The 16,147-nt window shown below is 44.1% G+C and overlaps 1 protein-coding gene across 1 annotated transcript in view; it reads left to right on the forward strand.

Annotated features, from left to right (window-relative positions):
* The first annotated feature begins 315 nt into the window (after positions 1–315).
* The window catches only part of SH3BP4 (SH3 domain binding protein 4), a 37,717-nt gene continuing 21,885 nt past the window's right edge, over positions 316–16,147 (forward strand). Inside the window, exon 1 of the mRNA XM_081207502.1 lies at positions 316–558. The gene's annotated coding sequence lies outside the window, so the exon portion shown is untranslated. The remainder of the gene's footprint in view (positions 559–16,147) is intronic.

Here is a 16,147-nt window from a genome sequence, read left to right on the forward strand (position 1 = left end):
GCCTCTGTCTCGCCAGGATTCAGTTTTTTGGCTCACCACAGAGTCTAGGCATCGGCCCAGGACTTGCAAGGCCTCTCCTTTTTCGGATGTTGCAGAGGAGGTGTCCTCACATATAGGCATGCTTAAATATGAAAATCTGTCCTGGGTTCCAGCAGTTTTGAAAGCTAATGTTTATTGAGCTAATGTTTGTAATTAGGTCTTCTTCTTATTTTATTTATTAGATTTATATACCGCCCTTCATCGAAGGATCTCGGGGCAGTTCACAAGATAAATGCACAAATAAATAGTTAAAATAAAAACAACAAAATGATGACCATCACCCTACAAGCACATTTAAAAGGCTGTAGAAAATAAATCACCCAAAGGCCTGGTTGAAGAGGAACGCTTTCCCCTGGCATCTAAAGATATACTGTGAAAGTGCTAGATGAACCTCCCTGGGGAGAGCGTTCTACAGATGGGGAGCCACTGCAGAAAAGGCCCCGTTCTCATATTGCCACTGTCTGGACCCCACATGGAGAGCGCACACAAATGAGGGCCTCCCTGGGTCCACCATATATGGTGAGAGAATGACTTTAGGAGAAATCCTTTTGATTTGTTACTTATTTGATTTATTAATTATTATGTTTTGTCATTCATAAGTTATAATTACCTGGCAAGAAAAACCTATGTATCTTTGAGCCGGGGAGAAGACTGGTTAGCTGTGGTTATCTGCTAGTGCAATATTTGTGGAGAAAGAAACCTGCAAGGGGCCGTAATTTGAAGAAGAGGGAAAGCAGGTGGTGGGAGGAATAGGCAGGTACAGTGGTGCCTCGCAAGACGAAAAGAATCTGTTCTGTGATTCTCTTCGTCTAGCGGTTTTTTCGTCTTGCGAAGCAAGCCCATTGAAGGATTAGCGCTTTTAGCAGCTTTTAGCGGCTTATCTGCTGATCGGATCAGCTGATAAGCGGCTTAGCGGCTTAGAAAAAGGGGGGGGGGAGGCAAAAAGAACCAGCAGGAACTCGCAAGACATTTTCGTCTTGTGAAGCAAGCCCATAGGAAATTCGTCTAGCGAAGCACCTCCAAAACGGAAAACTCTTTCGTCTAGCGAGTTTTCCGTCTTGCGAGGCATTCATCTTGCGGGGCACCACTGTATGTGTCACAGATACACACCCCTGTGGCATCTCAGCTCAGGGCCCCCTTTTTAAGATAAAAGGTGTTGGGGTTTTCTTACAGACTGTTGTGTGTAATGTGTAGTCTTCCTCTCCAAACCATGCTGCTAGAACAACATGAACAAAAGGATGTAGGTTTTATCTAGCAATCAACTTTTCCAGATGCGTGTCTGCCATCACTGCACACAAATATTGATTTTTATTTGTGCAGGGGTCTTAAAAGTCTAGTCTTTTTATTTGTGGAGACTGTTTTTCCAGGATTTCCAGAAGCCTATGGAGCATTTTTTTGCATCCTGCCCCTTTCTAGCACATTAAAAAAACCCAGTATTGCAAATTTGATTTTTTCAGGCACCAGGGAGGTGTTTTTTTGTTTTTGTTTTTGTCAATAGGACAATGATGCTGTTTTCTTTCTGCGTGCAAGAATGTTATGGCCCAAATGTGGTGGCTTTCAAGAATATTTCTCAAGAGCATGCATCTGTGACCTGGAATGTTTGAGCTATCCAGACGCCATGTGGCTCCACCAGCTCTTGAGTGATGCCTATTCTGCAGTGGTGCTCTTAGCCCCCAGGCTATCAATTTATTGGAATACATTTACTTATTAACATTTAACTTGGATTCCAGCAAGTAGTAGCCAGTGATTTAGCTGCAGTTTAGTGCTTTCTAATTTTAATATGCTTTCATTTCATCACATTCATGCTAATGCCTACCAGTCCTAGCTCTCTGTTTAAGTCCCTGGGGTGTTCAGCTTACTAGCCATGACAGAAGTTGTTCCTGGGCTTAGCACTCTTTCTCTCCTTCTCTGTTTTCTTTCTTTTTAGCATCCAGCCAGCATGTCTGACTTCTCGACTCTGGCTTGCACTGTGTCAATATGCCTGCTTCCCCACTGCTTTCAAGAGGAGAAGACTCCTAGCTATAACTAGGGTGCATTTATATTTCCTTACTTTTTCCTTAGTCTGAGCTGAGGTCTGCCCTAGTTTTGCACTCATGAAATTTCACTATGCAATTGCTTCAGTTTCCATTTGTAGATGGAAACTGAAACACAGAGTTAAATTCCTTGCCTTCACAGGTAGTGAATCCATCTGGAAAGATGGACTGCTGTTTACATACCGTATTTTTCGCCCTATAGAACGCACCTAGATTTTTTTTGGGGGGGGGAAATAAAGGGAAAAAAATTATTCCCTCCCCAGGCGCGGGGCTGGGGTGGGGGAAGCTCGGGCTTCCCCCACGCCAGCCCCCAGAACAGGACCCAGAGCGATGCCGAAGCTGCATGCAGCTTTGGCATCGCTCTGGGAGCTTGCGGGGCTGGAGGAGGGGAAAGCCCTCCGCCAGCCTTCTAGCCAAGTCGGGGGACAGCGGGAAAGGCGCGCTGCGCCTCCCGCTGTCCCCTGAGTTTGCGGGGCTGGCGACGGGGAGGAGCAGGCTTCTCCCCCCCGCCAGCCTTCTAGCCAAGTCAGGGGACAGCGGGAAAGGCGCGCTGCGCCTCCCGCTGTCCCCCGAGTTTGCGGGGCTGGCGACGGGGAGGAGCAGGCTTCTCCCCCCGCCAGCCTTCTAGCCAAGTCGGGGGACAGCGGGAAAGGCGCGCTGCGCCTCCCGCTGTCCCCCCAGTTTGCGGGGCTGGCGACGGGGCTCTCCTGAAGCCTGGAGAGCAAGAGGGGTCGGTGCGCACCTACCCCTCTCGCTCTCCAGGCTTCAGCGAAAGCCTGCATTCGCCCCATAGGATGCACACACATTTCCCCTTCATTTTTGGAGGGGAAAAAGTGCGTCCTATAGGGCGAAAAATACAGTAATTATTCTGAAGCTGAAAGTACAATGAGCAAAATGCATCCGTATTGTGAGGCCGGGAGTGGGGTTGGTAATAGTCTTAAATTTTGCTCCTGGTCAGTATGCTGCTTGAAAAGTAGGTGCTATTTCACTGTTGCGGGACTGCAAGATTTCCAATGGGGGAGTTGCAAGGACAATGCATAGTTTGGCATAGACCTGTGAACATGGCCCTGTAGGATAAAGGGTAATTGATTATCAATCATATTGCATGTAACTATTTTTCCTGCCCCCACACAGCAGTGTGACTGTTTGGACATCTTGGTCCTTTACAGCCATGACTGCCGTGAAGAGGAAACACAAGTAGCATGAGGGCTGCAAGTCCTTCAGTCCTGGGCTGTCGTTGCACAGCTCTTTCTTATTGCTCTGACATTCAGCTGCTACATCTGAAACAGGAAGCCTCCTGTACTTGTGGACGCTCCTCATCTTCCAGGCAGTGTTAGCCAGGCGCATTTTGCGACTGGCGCTGGTTCAGTTGCGACCATGTGGAGATCTCTGGATGCCCGGTTGGCGACTGACATCTCCTTTTTTTTTAATAAAATGTTTATTGAGATTTTACACAAAAGAAAAACAGTATGATAAACAATACAAAAAAAAAACAAAAAAAGACATTTAAAAAAGTAGAAAAAGAAGAAAAAAAAGAAAAAAATAATAATCCATTTTTCAATATCTTTAGGTTCATTTGCTTATTTCCTTGACCTCCTCACACCTCCCCTTTTTGTATTCCCGTTTATTAAATCCTTTCAGCAAATCCTTACCCTCTTTCATTTATCTTTACTCTATATTCTTAACCTATTATAACTATAAATTTTCTTCCGTATAACTATCTATATTTACATATTCTTATTAGCCTTAATACCAAAACCACTTATTTTCAGTCCAACATCATTTTAACATTCATTAATTTTACAGTATTTCTGCAGATAGTCTTTAAATTTCTTCCAGTCTTCTTCCACCATTTCTTCTCCCTGGTCTCGGATTCTGCCAGTCATTTCTGCCAATTCCATATAATCCATCATCTTCATTTGCCATTCTTCCAGGGTGGGTAAATCTTGTGTCTTCCAATACTTTGCAATAAGTAATCTTGCTGCTGTTGTAGCATACATAAAAAAAGTTCTGACTGACATCTCCACCCAGTGCCCCCTCTAGCTTTCTTAGCAGGTGAGCAGAAGAGCTCATTTATTGCAGTCCTATCCCACCTTTTTCTCCAGGGAATACATGGATCACCCACCTTCTCAGTTAATCCCTACAGCAACCCGGCAAAGTAGGCTAAGAGGCCATGACTGGCCCAGGGTCATTCAGTGAGCTTCGTGGCCGAGTGGGGATTTGAACCCTGATCTCCCAGGGCCTAGTCTGACACTCTAATAATCACAACACCAGACTGGCTCCCTAGAGTCCTTCTGCTAAGGGCAGCTCTATAAATTAAGTAGGTAAATAAATAAATATGGGAAAAGCAAAACGTCACTTAGAGAAAGATCTGAAATATTTTCCTTGAAGCTTGCAATTGTTTTATTCCGGATTGCTTTATTTGATGTTTTAATGTGTCATGAACTGCTTTGAGATTATTCTTTAAAATATAAAGCTGTGTAGAAATGAAATGAAAAATATTTTTTGCAAAACAATAAATTTCAGTGCAAAAAATGACACCTAGACATTGCATTGTGGCAACCGTAGCCAAGGTTTAAGGTGCCATTTGGCAATTAGCTTATATATCTCATTTGCTAACACTGGTAGAAGTTAAAACTGCCTATTTATCCCACATGTCTGACTTTCAAATACAGGAAAGGCTGGTAGTAATGTCAACAGTGTTGCAAAATGGTGTCCCTATGCTATCTTTAAAATCCCTTCAGCATTTTGTGAAGCAGGAATTATGTATAATCCAGACATGAGATCTGCAATCACAAATGGTGACCTGAAGTTAATAGATTCCATTTGGTTTTTTGTGTTATGCTCTAAATCTGAAAGCAACTAGAACGAAGTTTCAGAATACAGTGGTACCCCGCAAGACGAATGCCTCGCAAGACGGAAAACCCGCTAGACGAAAGGGTTTTCCGTTTTTGAGCTGCTTCGCAAGACAAATTTCCCTATGGGTTTGCTTCGCAAGACGAAAACGTCTTGCGAGTGTTCCGATTTCCCCCCGCTCCCCCCCTTTTCTAAGCCGCAAAGCCGCTAATAGCCTTTTAGCCGCTAAGCCTTTAATAGCCGCTAATCCGCTAAACCAGTAATCCGCTAAGCCGCTAATAGGGTTGCTTCGCAAGACAAAAAAACCGCTAGACAAAGAGACTAGCGGAACGGATTATTTTCTTCTTGCGAGGCACCACTGTAGCTCTTGGATCTTGGCTTAGCTTTCCGAGACTGATCAATTGGGAGGGTGGAGGGGGTGGGGAGGGGGAAGGGAGGCTTAGAACCACAACTTCCCCATCCTCTGGACTCGGATCCTCATTTTTAAGTGGCTTTCCATAGCCTTAAGTGATCATCTATGTCAAGTCTTATAAGATAAAGTCAAGTATGCAACTACAGCAGCAAATAGTATTAAGTCATCATGTTGAAAGGAAGTAGTAAGGAAAAGATAGCTGTCCATTCTGCTGGCAATCGCAGTGTAAGTGTAGCTCATTTTGTTGGGCATAAAGTTTCAATCCCTGAATAAAAATATATTGCTTGATTCCATTCTTTCTCCAAACACTGGAGTCTTTTGCAGGATCTTAATTTTCTGCCGCACAGAATTATTATGCATAATTTAATCAGATTTCACTGATAGACAAGTTCTGCATTTTGGTCTTTTTGTCACATTAGAATCAATTTTTCCCTTCCCCTTTTCTCTCTCTTGGCTGCCATATGTCCTCTTTTTTTCCAGGACGTGTCCTCTTTCTCAGGGGTAAAACTTCTGTATGGTTGGATTTTTTGAATTTTCTAAAATGTCCGGGAGTGGGCTACTCTTTATGTTGCCTACGCAGTATTAAAGAACCAAGTGCAAAACATATACATGCTGTGTGAGTCTTGCACGATGCCGGAAAGGACCAGGCCAACCAAAATGGTCAAAGGCCTGGAAACGATGCCTTATGAGGAACGGCTAAGGGAGCTGGGCATGTTTAGCCTGGAGAAGAGGAGGTTAAAGGGTGATATGATAGCTATGTTCAAATATAGAAAAGGATGTCACATAGAGGAGGGAGAAAGGTTGTTTTCTGCTGCTCCAGAGAAGCGGACACGGAGCAATGGATCCAAACTACAAGAAAGAAGATTCCACCTAAACATTAGGAAGAACTTCCTGACAGTAAGAGCTGCTCGACAGTGGAATTTGCTGCCAAGGAGTGTGGTGGAGTCTCCTACTTTGGAGGTCTTTAAGCAGAGGCTTGACAACCATATGTCAGGAGTGCTCTGATGGTGTTTCCTGCTTGGCAGGGGGTTGGACTCGATGGCCCTTGTGGTCTCTTCCAACTCTATGATTCTATGATTCTAGGTCCTTGTGTTTGTATATTTTGAAGGGGTATTGTAGAATGTGCCCACTCCCGCACCCCCCCCCCAGCGCTGACAAATGTGTCCTCTTTTTCTCTCTTCAAAATATGGCAACCCTGCTCTTGGGGTGACACCAGTATTTGAGTGTGTGGCTGATATGGTCTAGCTGCTGCTACACTGTGAAACTTTAGTCTGACTACCCATCTATAGCAGTGTTGGGAGATTAAAGGCAGTGGTGGTGGAGTTGGAACCAGTCTGTTTCCGAGATCAGCCCTCTGTAATAATGCCACAGAAATTAGAAACCGCTAATTCATATATGAATTGATTTCCCTGCCTAGATTAAATCCGTGCAGCTGAATTGAAACTAAATGTGTTCAAATACTCCAGCAATGTGTTTTGCACAGGATTAGAACATTGATTGGAAGTTAGTTTATATTTAAGGGTTACCAACCATGTTTGGAATAGTAACTGCAGCACCGGAGCCTCCGAGAGCACACCTCTTTGCCAAATAAAATGAGCAGGGAAGTGCCAGAAGCAGAACGTTTTAAAGTAGCTTCTTCAGGCTTCTAGAATGGTGGCAGTTTGGGGGGGGGGGGTGAATCCAGCATTGCAGGCTGCCTTATCTGCTTCAGCTACCTTAACAAAACTGTAGGGAAACACAATATGTATACTGCTGAGGTGATGAAAGAATCCATTTATTGCTTCTAACTTATTTTATTTGTTATAGTTCTTAAAAATGTCACGCCATTAGAGTTGTATTTTCTGTCCTGGGCCACTTCCTGCACTTTGTGAAGTACATTGCCATCTGTGGAAATCACCAAAGTGTTCTACCGTGTGCTAGACACCTAAGCCATTTTGCAGGTGAAATACTCTAGGATAGGGATTTGTAACTAAATCCTGTGTAATCTAGTTAGCAGAGCTGCCCTCTAGTGCAGTGTAATCTCTTCTTCTGCAAGTAGGAGGGGGAAACATGATTTCTTCACTGCTTTCCAAATCTGCCCTGAGGAGAGAGAACCATTTCCAAAAAGATAAGGACATAAATCAGCCAAAGTTAGTCATGACCACGATCCACTGGTAGCAGCGAGAGTTACGTGGTCACAAGCCAATCAAATAACGCTGCTTCCAGTGGGGTTTAATCATGGGTAAAATTTGCTGGGTGGGGGCCTGATATTTTGAGCATTTGTTCAAAAAAAATTTCAAGGCCGTTGTCCTCTGTTCTTTCTTTTTTAAAATGGCTATTGCTGCCCTTCCCCCTCCACTCTTTGTGGTAGTAGGACATGCTCTCAATTCTCCCTTGTTGACCAAGTTCTGCTTGCACTTGATTTTAATTTTCACAAATTTAGGGCTGCTAGCAGATTTCATTAGAAGTCTGAGGGGCTGCCCAGGTAGGCAATGTCTTGAGACGAAGGGTTAAGGCCGGTTTCCCAAACTTGGGTCTCCAGCTGTTCTTGGACTACAACTCCCATTATCCCTAGCTAGCAGGACCAGTGGTCAGGGATGATGGGAATCGTAGTGTAAAAACAGCTGGAGACCCAAGGCTGGGAAACTCTGGGTTAAGGAACAGTGACAGCAAGCCTCTGTGTGGCGTGTTTAGGAAGGCCGGGAGGCTTGAGGACTGGTTGGCCTGGGGGGTATGCTGAGAGTGGTCACCCTGTTTCTGTAGCCTGCTATGGGTAGGGGAAATGGTGGTGCAGTGAGGCTGTAGCAACCCTCCACCCTTGCAAAGACAACCAGGATAACAATTCATCCCTGTGGGATCAGAGCAAAGCTCTGTCTAATCCAGGGTCTTCTTTCTTACAGTGACTGACTGCAGTCAGCCAGGTGTTCACAGAGGAGATGGTGGGGCATCAAACCAACATTGGGTGAAGCAAACCATGGTTTCTTTGCTAATCTGCAAGACAGATTGTGTCCTGTTCAACAGTGTATAGAACAAGCTATAGCTGTGCCATCACATCTGAGTGTGGCTCTGGTGTCCTTGCATAGCGTTCCAGTTACAGATAGGTAGCCGTGTTGGTCTGCCATAGTCAAAATAAAAAAATTCCTTCCTGTAGCACCTTAAAGACCAACTAAGTTAGTTCTTGGTATGAGCTTTCGTGTGTATGCACACTTCTTCAGATACACTGAAACAGAAGTTGCCAGATCCTTCTATATAGTGAGAAGGTGGGGAGGGGTATTACTCAGAAGGGTGGTGGGATAGCTCATCTCAGCTACCAGCCAATCTCCCATTCCCACCACCCTTCTGAGTAATACCCCTCCCCACCTTCTCACTATATAGAAGGGTCTGGCAACTTCTGTTTCAGTGTATCTGAAGAAGTGTGCATGCACACGAAAGCTCATACCAAGAACTAACTTAGTTGGTCTTTAAGGTGCTACTGGAAGGAATTTTTTTATCTTGCATAGGGTGTTAAGGCTGGTACAGTGGAACCTCGGTTGTTGAACATAATCCGTTCCGGAAGACCATTCAACTTCCGAAGTGTTCGACAACCGAGGTTCCACTGTATTGTTCCTTTGGTAGATGGTCTTTGAGACAACTAAACTAAATGGATAAGCATTAGAGGACATTTCTATGTTTCAGTCAGTGTGTGTTTCTTGGACAGTGTTAGGAAAACAGCAGCAGCTCTAGGCTTGAGAGTGTGTGAGGACAGCCTAATTTTTCAGGGGGGACCTTTGTGCGCAAGCCTTAGCAAGAGTCAAGAAGCAGCCGTGTTCCCTTCTGCCCCATGAGTGTGGTTGGCCCTCAGTGACCGCCAACCAAGCAAGCTGCTCATTTTCAGAAGTGCTTTTTCCATAGCAGCATAAAGGAAAGCTGGCTTGGCAAAGAACCAGATCATTCTTCTCATGTTTTGTCACTATCCCCTTGGGGACTATTCTTAGTTTTCTGTTACGTAACACTCTTCGCCGTGCCATTCTTTAGCGATGAAAGGGAAAAGAATTTATATACAGTGGTATCCTGCAGAATTAAAGATCTCTGCAGGATACTGTAAGCCAAACAACCTATTTTTGCTTGTTGTTTTTTATTTCAAAGGTATATTGTCAAGCATCTGGGTGAGGAGGGAAAGCCTGTGGATATCACAATAAATATATATGGTTGAGATCTTTCCCCTCAACAACAGTTTTCAAAGAATATACATTTCTACTGACTTTGGATTGATACAAATTTCCCCTTTTGATCCTCTTTTCATCTCTATTTGCTTTTTGTAGCTTCCAAACTCTTTGCACTGTTGTGAACTACAACTGTCAATCATCAACTGAGGTGTGGGAGTTGGGAAGAAAGGGTTAGCTGCTCTTACTAACAGTTTGTCTTAACTCTGTCAGTACAAGAGGCTTCTCTTAAGCCTTCCTTTAATTCAAAGTGTATTTGACATACGGTCCCTATTATTTATTTATTTCATAAAATTCATAACCACTTGATTGGGGAAAAAAACCTTTCAAAGTGGTTTTCAAAAGATAAAACAGTCAAATCAAGAAAAAAATTATAACCTCACTTTAAAACATACAAAAGTGAAAATGCTAAAACAGATTTAAATTTAATAATAATAATAATAATAATAATAATAATAATAATAATAATAATAATAATAATATATTATTTATACCCCGCCCATCTGGCTGGGTTTCCCCAGCCACTCTGGGCGGCTTCCAACTGAATATTAAAAACAGTACAGCATCAAACATTAAAAACTTCCCTAAAGAGGGCTGCCTTCAGATGACTTTTAAAAGTAAAATAGTTGTTTATTGCTTTGACATCTGGTGGGAGGGCGTTCCACAGGGCAGGCGCCACTACCGAGAAGGCCCTCTGCCTGGTTCCCTGTAACCTCACTTCTCGCAATGAGGGAACCGCCAGAAGGCCCTCGGCGCTGGATCTCAGTGTCCGGGCAGAATGATGGGGGTGGAGACGCTCCGTCAGGAGACGCTCACATTCAGTTCCTAAGCATCTGGGTAGGCTTGTCTAAACAGGAATATTTTAGTAGGTACCAAAAGGAGTGCAGTGAAGCCCCCTGCTTGATTTCAGTAGACAGGGAGTTCCAAAGTGCAGGTGCTGCCACACCAAACAGCCGAGCAGAACGGGTATTTTGTGGCACTTGCAGTAGTGCCAATTCTGTTGAAGTGGTCATGTGGGCATGTGTAGGGTAAGGCGACCTTGTTAGGTGCTCTATATACTAAGAGTAACACTTTGAACCCGGCCCAGTAGCAAATAAACAACCAGTTCAGACCTCTGAGACTCACTCCTGTCAGCAATTGTGGCGCAGCATTCTGCGCTAACTGCAGCTTCCAGATGAAGCAGAAGGGAAGCCCTACATAGAGCACATTGCAGTAATCCAACTGCAATGAACTACTGTGATCCAGGAATGGCTGCAGCTGTCGAACCAGCCACAGCTCAGTTGGTTAGAGCATGGTGCTGATAATGCCAAGGTCATGGGTTTCATCCGCATATGGGTGCATATTTCTTCATCCCAGGGGGTGGACTAGATGGTCCAGGGACCCTTCCAACTTTATGATTCTTTGATTAGGCCCACCTTTTAAATATGCCGTTTATAGCTCTTCCTCTTCATTGTGTGACTGTGCTGTTTTGGGTTTGCTTGACTTCACAATAGTACAAATCCTGCCAAACATTCTGTTTTGTTAAAGTCAGTCTTGGAAGACGATAAGCAGCCCAGCTGCATCTGAGCAGCAATGCTTTTTAAAATATTCGTCATAATTTCCAAAATTTCTAAGAAGTAAAACATAAACGCAAATGACTGTACACAGAGTATGCAAGAAAATGAGTGTTGCATTTGGCAGCATGATACAGACAAAAGTGGAACCATTTTTAGCTCCCACGGATTGAAATCAGGGGTTGAAGTTAGCTTCTTATGAAACTTGCCAGGGTTTGTTTTAAACCAGGATCTTGAGTTCATATGTTAATATTCACACACACACACACACTTTGTTGCTTTCAAACAAGAACAAAAAAAATTACAGGCACTTGGCAGTGTAAAAACATTGCTGGGAATGAGCACATTACATCATAAATTCATTTGGGATGTAAATCAGTGTCCAGACTTGTCTCTCCGTGTGTGGCCAGTGGTTGTTGCCTCTGTTTCAATGAATGGAATAAAAGGATACCAAATAATGGAAATAGCCTGTTTTGTGCTTTTCTAAGCTGACAAGTTTATTTTTCAGCTAAGCAAGAGCCCAAACTCGACCTTGTGTTCAGGAAAAGTCCCTGCAATATGTCCCACTTCTAGGCGCAACACTTTCCCAATGTTAACATTAAGTAGCCAGGGAGAATCTTGAAAAGTGAAGCTAACTGCAAAAGTTGTTCTTTTAGCCACTGGTGGAGGAGGAAGGTGGAGCACGATAGTCCAATGGCGCTTTGTTCGGGCACAGTTTAGCTTTGTGTGCAATCCTCTTTGCAATATTATCACCCCATGTTATAAATAAGGTCTGGGTCTGATAGATAGAGAGAGGTATGTCACCTAGTAGATGTATGGTTATAGTGAGGTTTGAACTAGTGGCGTTCCATTTCTTGGTAAAACATCTTTTCTGTCTGTTGGTCTAAGACAGAACAAAGAAATTGAGCTTGCCAGTAATGCAACCCAAAACTGAGCAAAACATCACAAGGGCATCCAATAGGATTTAAACAACAGCTTGCTCATGTGGTGAGATTAAATGTGACCAGTTGTGAGTGGGAAAGCAGAACTAGGAAGAGGTGATGGGAGCCCTGAAAGCTGTGCTCATCTCATGGCAGGCTGCAGACTTTGCTTCTGGTGTAACAGTGGCTTGGTAGGAAGAGCCTTCTGCTGAAAGTGTTCAAGGCTATGCTGTGTGTCACTTCTCTGCTTAGACAGAAATACCCATCTACTAGTTGGAGGAGCCAAAGCAGCAACTTCCAGGTCCAGCCTCTCTACGCTGTTGGCCTTCTCTTCCAATTTTGTGGTCACTTGGGAAAGGGGTGAGTATATCTTTGAGGACTGGAAGAGCTTGTCATGTAGCCAGCACATTAATTCTGCAGGAAATAGCATGGTCAAATCAACACAAACCTGGCAGATTTCATGCTGTGTGTGTGTGTGTGTGTGTGTGTGTGTGTGTTTTATAATTATGGTCATGCAAACATGCATCCTCATAATTGCACAAAGGGACTTGGTGGATCCAGGCCTTTTATTGACTGTATGATTCTGCTAGATGAGTGCATAAGCAAATACTACCAACAATTAAACTTTCAACATTGATAAATGGATTTTGTTGCTCTGCTTCAATGGCTCTATCAGAAACAAGAGCTACGAGTATGATTGGCTTGCACAGATTGTGGATATGCAGCATTTATTCCATGAACTGCTAGGTTGTAAACAATACTCTCATCCCCCACCCCCCTTCTTTTCTTCATTGACGTTCTCTGACCTGTGTCAACTAGCAGAATACAGTGAATCAGGAATGGCAAAAGAGCTTTGATGAAGCTATGCCAGCCTTGGGCCAGAGGTTTCTCTTGAAGAATCTGAAGCCATAAAACAAGCTTCTACGGCCCTAGCTTTACACCCTGCATGGCTTACACCCTGAGATATAGCTACCATATTTTTCGCCCTATAGGACGCACCGGCCCATAGGGCGCACTTTATTATCTTTTTTGGCGGGGGGAAATAAAGAAAAAAAAAATTCCCCTCCGAGCCCCAAAGAGCAAAGAAGCCATGACAGCGAGCGAGATGGATCCCGCTCGCTGTCCAAGCATCGTTTTTAGCCTCGGGGCTGGGGGTCCGGGAGTGAAGGCGAGGTTGCGCAACCTCGCCATCGCTCCCGGAGCTTGCCGGACTGGAGGCGGGAGAAGCCCAAGCTTCCCCAGCCCCCAGAACAGGCTGCTATCCGAAGCCTTGGGAGCCTGGCGGGAACTCCCGCCGGGCTCTCCAGGCTTGCAGATATCTGCCCGAAGCCTGGGGCGCCCCCCACTGCGCTCCCCGGGTTTCGGGTTGCAGGCTGCTGTCCGCAAGCCTTGGGAACTCCCGCCGGGCTCCCAAGGCTTGCAGATAGCTTCCTGAAGGCTGGAGAGCGAGAGGGGTCGGTGCGCACCAACCCCTCTCGCTCTCCAGGCTTCAGCGAAAGCCTGCATTCGCCCCATAGGACGCACACACATTTCTCCTTCATTTTTGGAGGGGGAAAAGTGCATCCTATAGGGCGAAAAATACAGTACCTCCTCCTCCTCATTCTGACTGGCTTGAGAAGTTTTGTAAGTGAAGAGGAGAGTTATCTTTCCCACAGGATCCTATCTATGGTAAACGCAGATCACTAATGAGCTATCTTGTCTAGATGTGTCTTGTGTCAAATCCAGTACAGTATGTAACAGATTTGTAGCCTGTTAAAGAAAGGTTGTAGTTGAGCAAAGACATTCTGGGAGGTTAAAGATTTTTCAGCAGAGCAAGTTTTTGTGTTTTTACCACTTCCTTGCTTGGTATCTGACTGGCTGCTATTTTTTCTGTCGATTGAGACATTGGCATTGCAACTCTGCATTGCCCATGGCTCTCCTTCGCCAAGCAATGCTCCCTAGCAATCTTACAATGGCACTTTGTGCATGGAGCCAGCTGCACAGTTGAACAGAGTACAGTTGCATAAGCAGTGTTGAGAAGCTTGTGAAAGAGCTCCCAGATGATATTGGGTCCAATGAGAGTGCTTCTCCATTTACTCCCATCTATCTGTGGAAGAAATGAATGACAGACTAAGAAATCCAGGGCAGTAAAGGAGAATAGAAAAAGTATTTTACTCAATAGAAAACTGCTTGGTCTGGAATTTTGTTCTCCACTGAGAGTAAAATGGGGCTAGCCAAAGATGTAACATCTCTTATTTCTGGGAGCCTGTGAACCTTCCCTAAATTTGTAGTAAAAAGTGAGTGTAATCCTTCAGAGTATTTTGGCAACGAACAAATTAGCACAGAATCTCTATGAAATGTGCGCTTAAAGGTCAGTTTTTAGCCTGGCAGCATCAGCAGCATTGGTGGTTGCTAGTAGGCCTTAGTACTTAGAATCATAGAGTTGGAAGAGACCACAAGGGCCATTGAGTCCAACCCCCTGCCAAGCAGGAAACACCATCAGAGCACTCCTGACATATGGTTGTCAAGCCTCTGCTTAAAGACCTCCAAAGAAGGAGACTCCACCACACTCCTTGGCAGCAAATTCCACTGTCGAACAGCTCTTACTGTCAGGAAGTTCTTCCTAATGTTTAGGTGGAATCTTCTTTCTTGTAGTTTGGATCCATTGCTCCGTGTCCGCTTCTCTGGAGCAGCAGAAAGCAACCTTTCTCCCTCCTCTATATGACATCCTTTTATATATTTGAACATGGCTATCATATCACCCCTTAACCTCCTCTTCTCCAGGCTACTTGACTGTTCCCGCCACAGAACTTGAAGTACGCCTGTAGCATCATTTCAACAGTTTCCGTGTGGCAACTACACATGGAGTTATACAGAACTGTTAAGTCTTGAGTCAAAGTGACAATAAAACATTTGGTTTTTTTTAAAAAAAAAAATTATTGGGTTTTCCGCTTTTATAAAAACAACACACACACAAAAATAACACAAGACAAAAACATGTATAAATTCAGCAGATCCTCGTTTCATAACCTTGTTCCCTGACTTCCCCCCACCCCCCCTCGTGCATCCCAATTCCCAAGATTATATCGGCAAGTTGGTATTTCTCCTCTTAACCATCTTATTCATTTTATTACCTCTTTTCTAATAAAAAAAAAATTGATTTTCCTAAGTTGGACTTAAGTTCTCTTCCATCGATTTTTCATTTTATCTTAATTAAAAGTCATATTAACCAAACCTAAAAGTCTTAAGAGTTTTTAAGAATCTCCTCTTCCCTCCCTCCCATCCCCGGTTTTTGTCCCTTCCCAATAGAAATCCAAAGTCAAGATTCTCAGCCTGGGTTCCTCACGTCCGAGGCTTTCAAGTCTCTTTCAGTCCCTCTCCGCCGGTCTTGTTGGTAGTCCTTTATGTCAGTCGTCGAGTCTGGAAAAAGATCTTTCACCATCAAAGTATATTCTCTTCCCACAAGGAGATTTGAAAGCAACTGCTGGAGAATTTCCACAAAGCCTGTATCTTCAAAATCAAAGTCCAAACGGAGGCCCCAATCATATTTCTTTATTTTAAGTTCCTGTATTCCATATTGTCCCAGAACCTCCTCCTTCTTCTTCTGCGTCTTTCGCAGACTTGTGGTAGATATGTTCCCAGAGTCTCCTTGCTTGTGTTCCACAGATATCAGCTTTTGGTTGTTGCTTCCCAAAGTTACTTTCTCTTTTTCTTGTTTAGTCTCTTCCACCTCTGTAGACATTGTTTCCCATTCAGCTGTGGATTCTTTCTCATTCAGGTCCTCAATACAAACAGCAGAGTTGCCTGTTCCCAAGGTCATAGTCATAAGTTGTTTATTCATGGCCAAGCTCTGCTCTTGTAAGATTCCCACCAATTGAAACATCCTTTCGATTTCCACTAGTAACTTTCCATCCACAGCCATTGTATCCATTGTAGTTTCACAGAATTCCCCCTAGGGGGAATCTGGTTACTTATTAGTCTTTTCTCCAACAGTCCTTTAACTTATTATTATTACTTTGTTTCCAACAATTTTGGCTCAATTATAACTCGTCTTAATCCAGAGGGATCTTAGATAGCGATTTTTCCACTTTAAACTGCCCGTTTGGCAGCTTTGACAGCTTTCAAACTCCGCAGCTCTTACACAGGCACAAAGGCAGGACGTTCCCGAGCCCGG

This window comes from Podarcis bocagei (genome assembly GCF_964188305.1).
Source record: "Podarcis bocagei genome assembly, chromosome: 1".
NCBI classification, from domain to species: domain Eukaryota; kingdom Metazoa; phylum Chordata; class Lepidosauria; order Squamata; family Lacertidae; genus Podarcis; species Podarcis bocagei.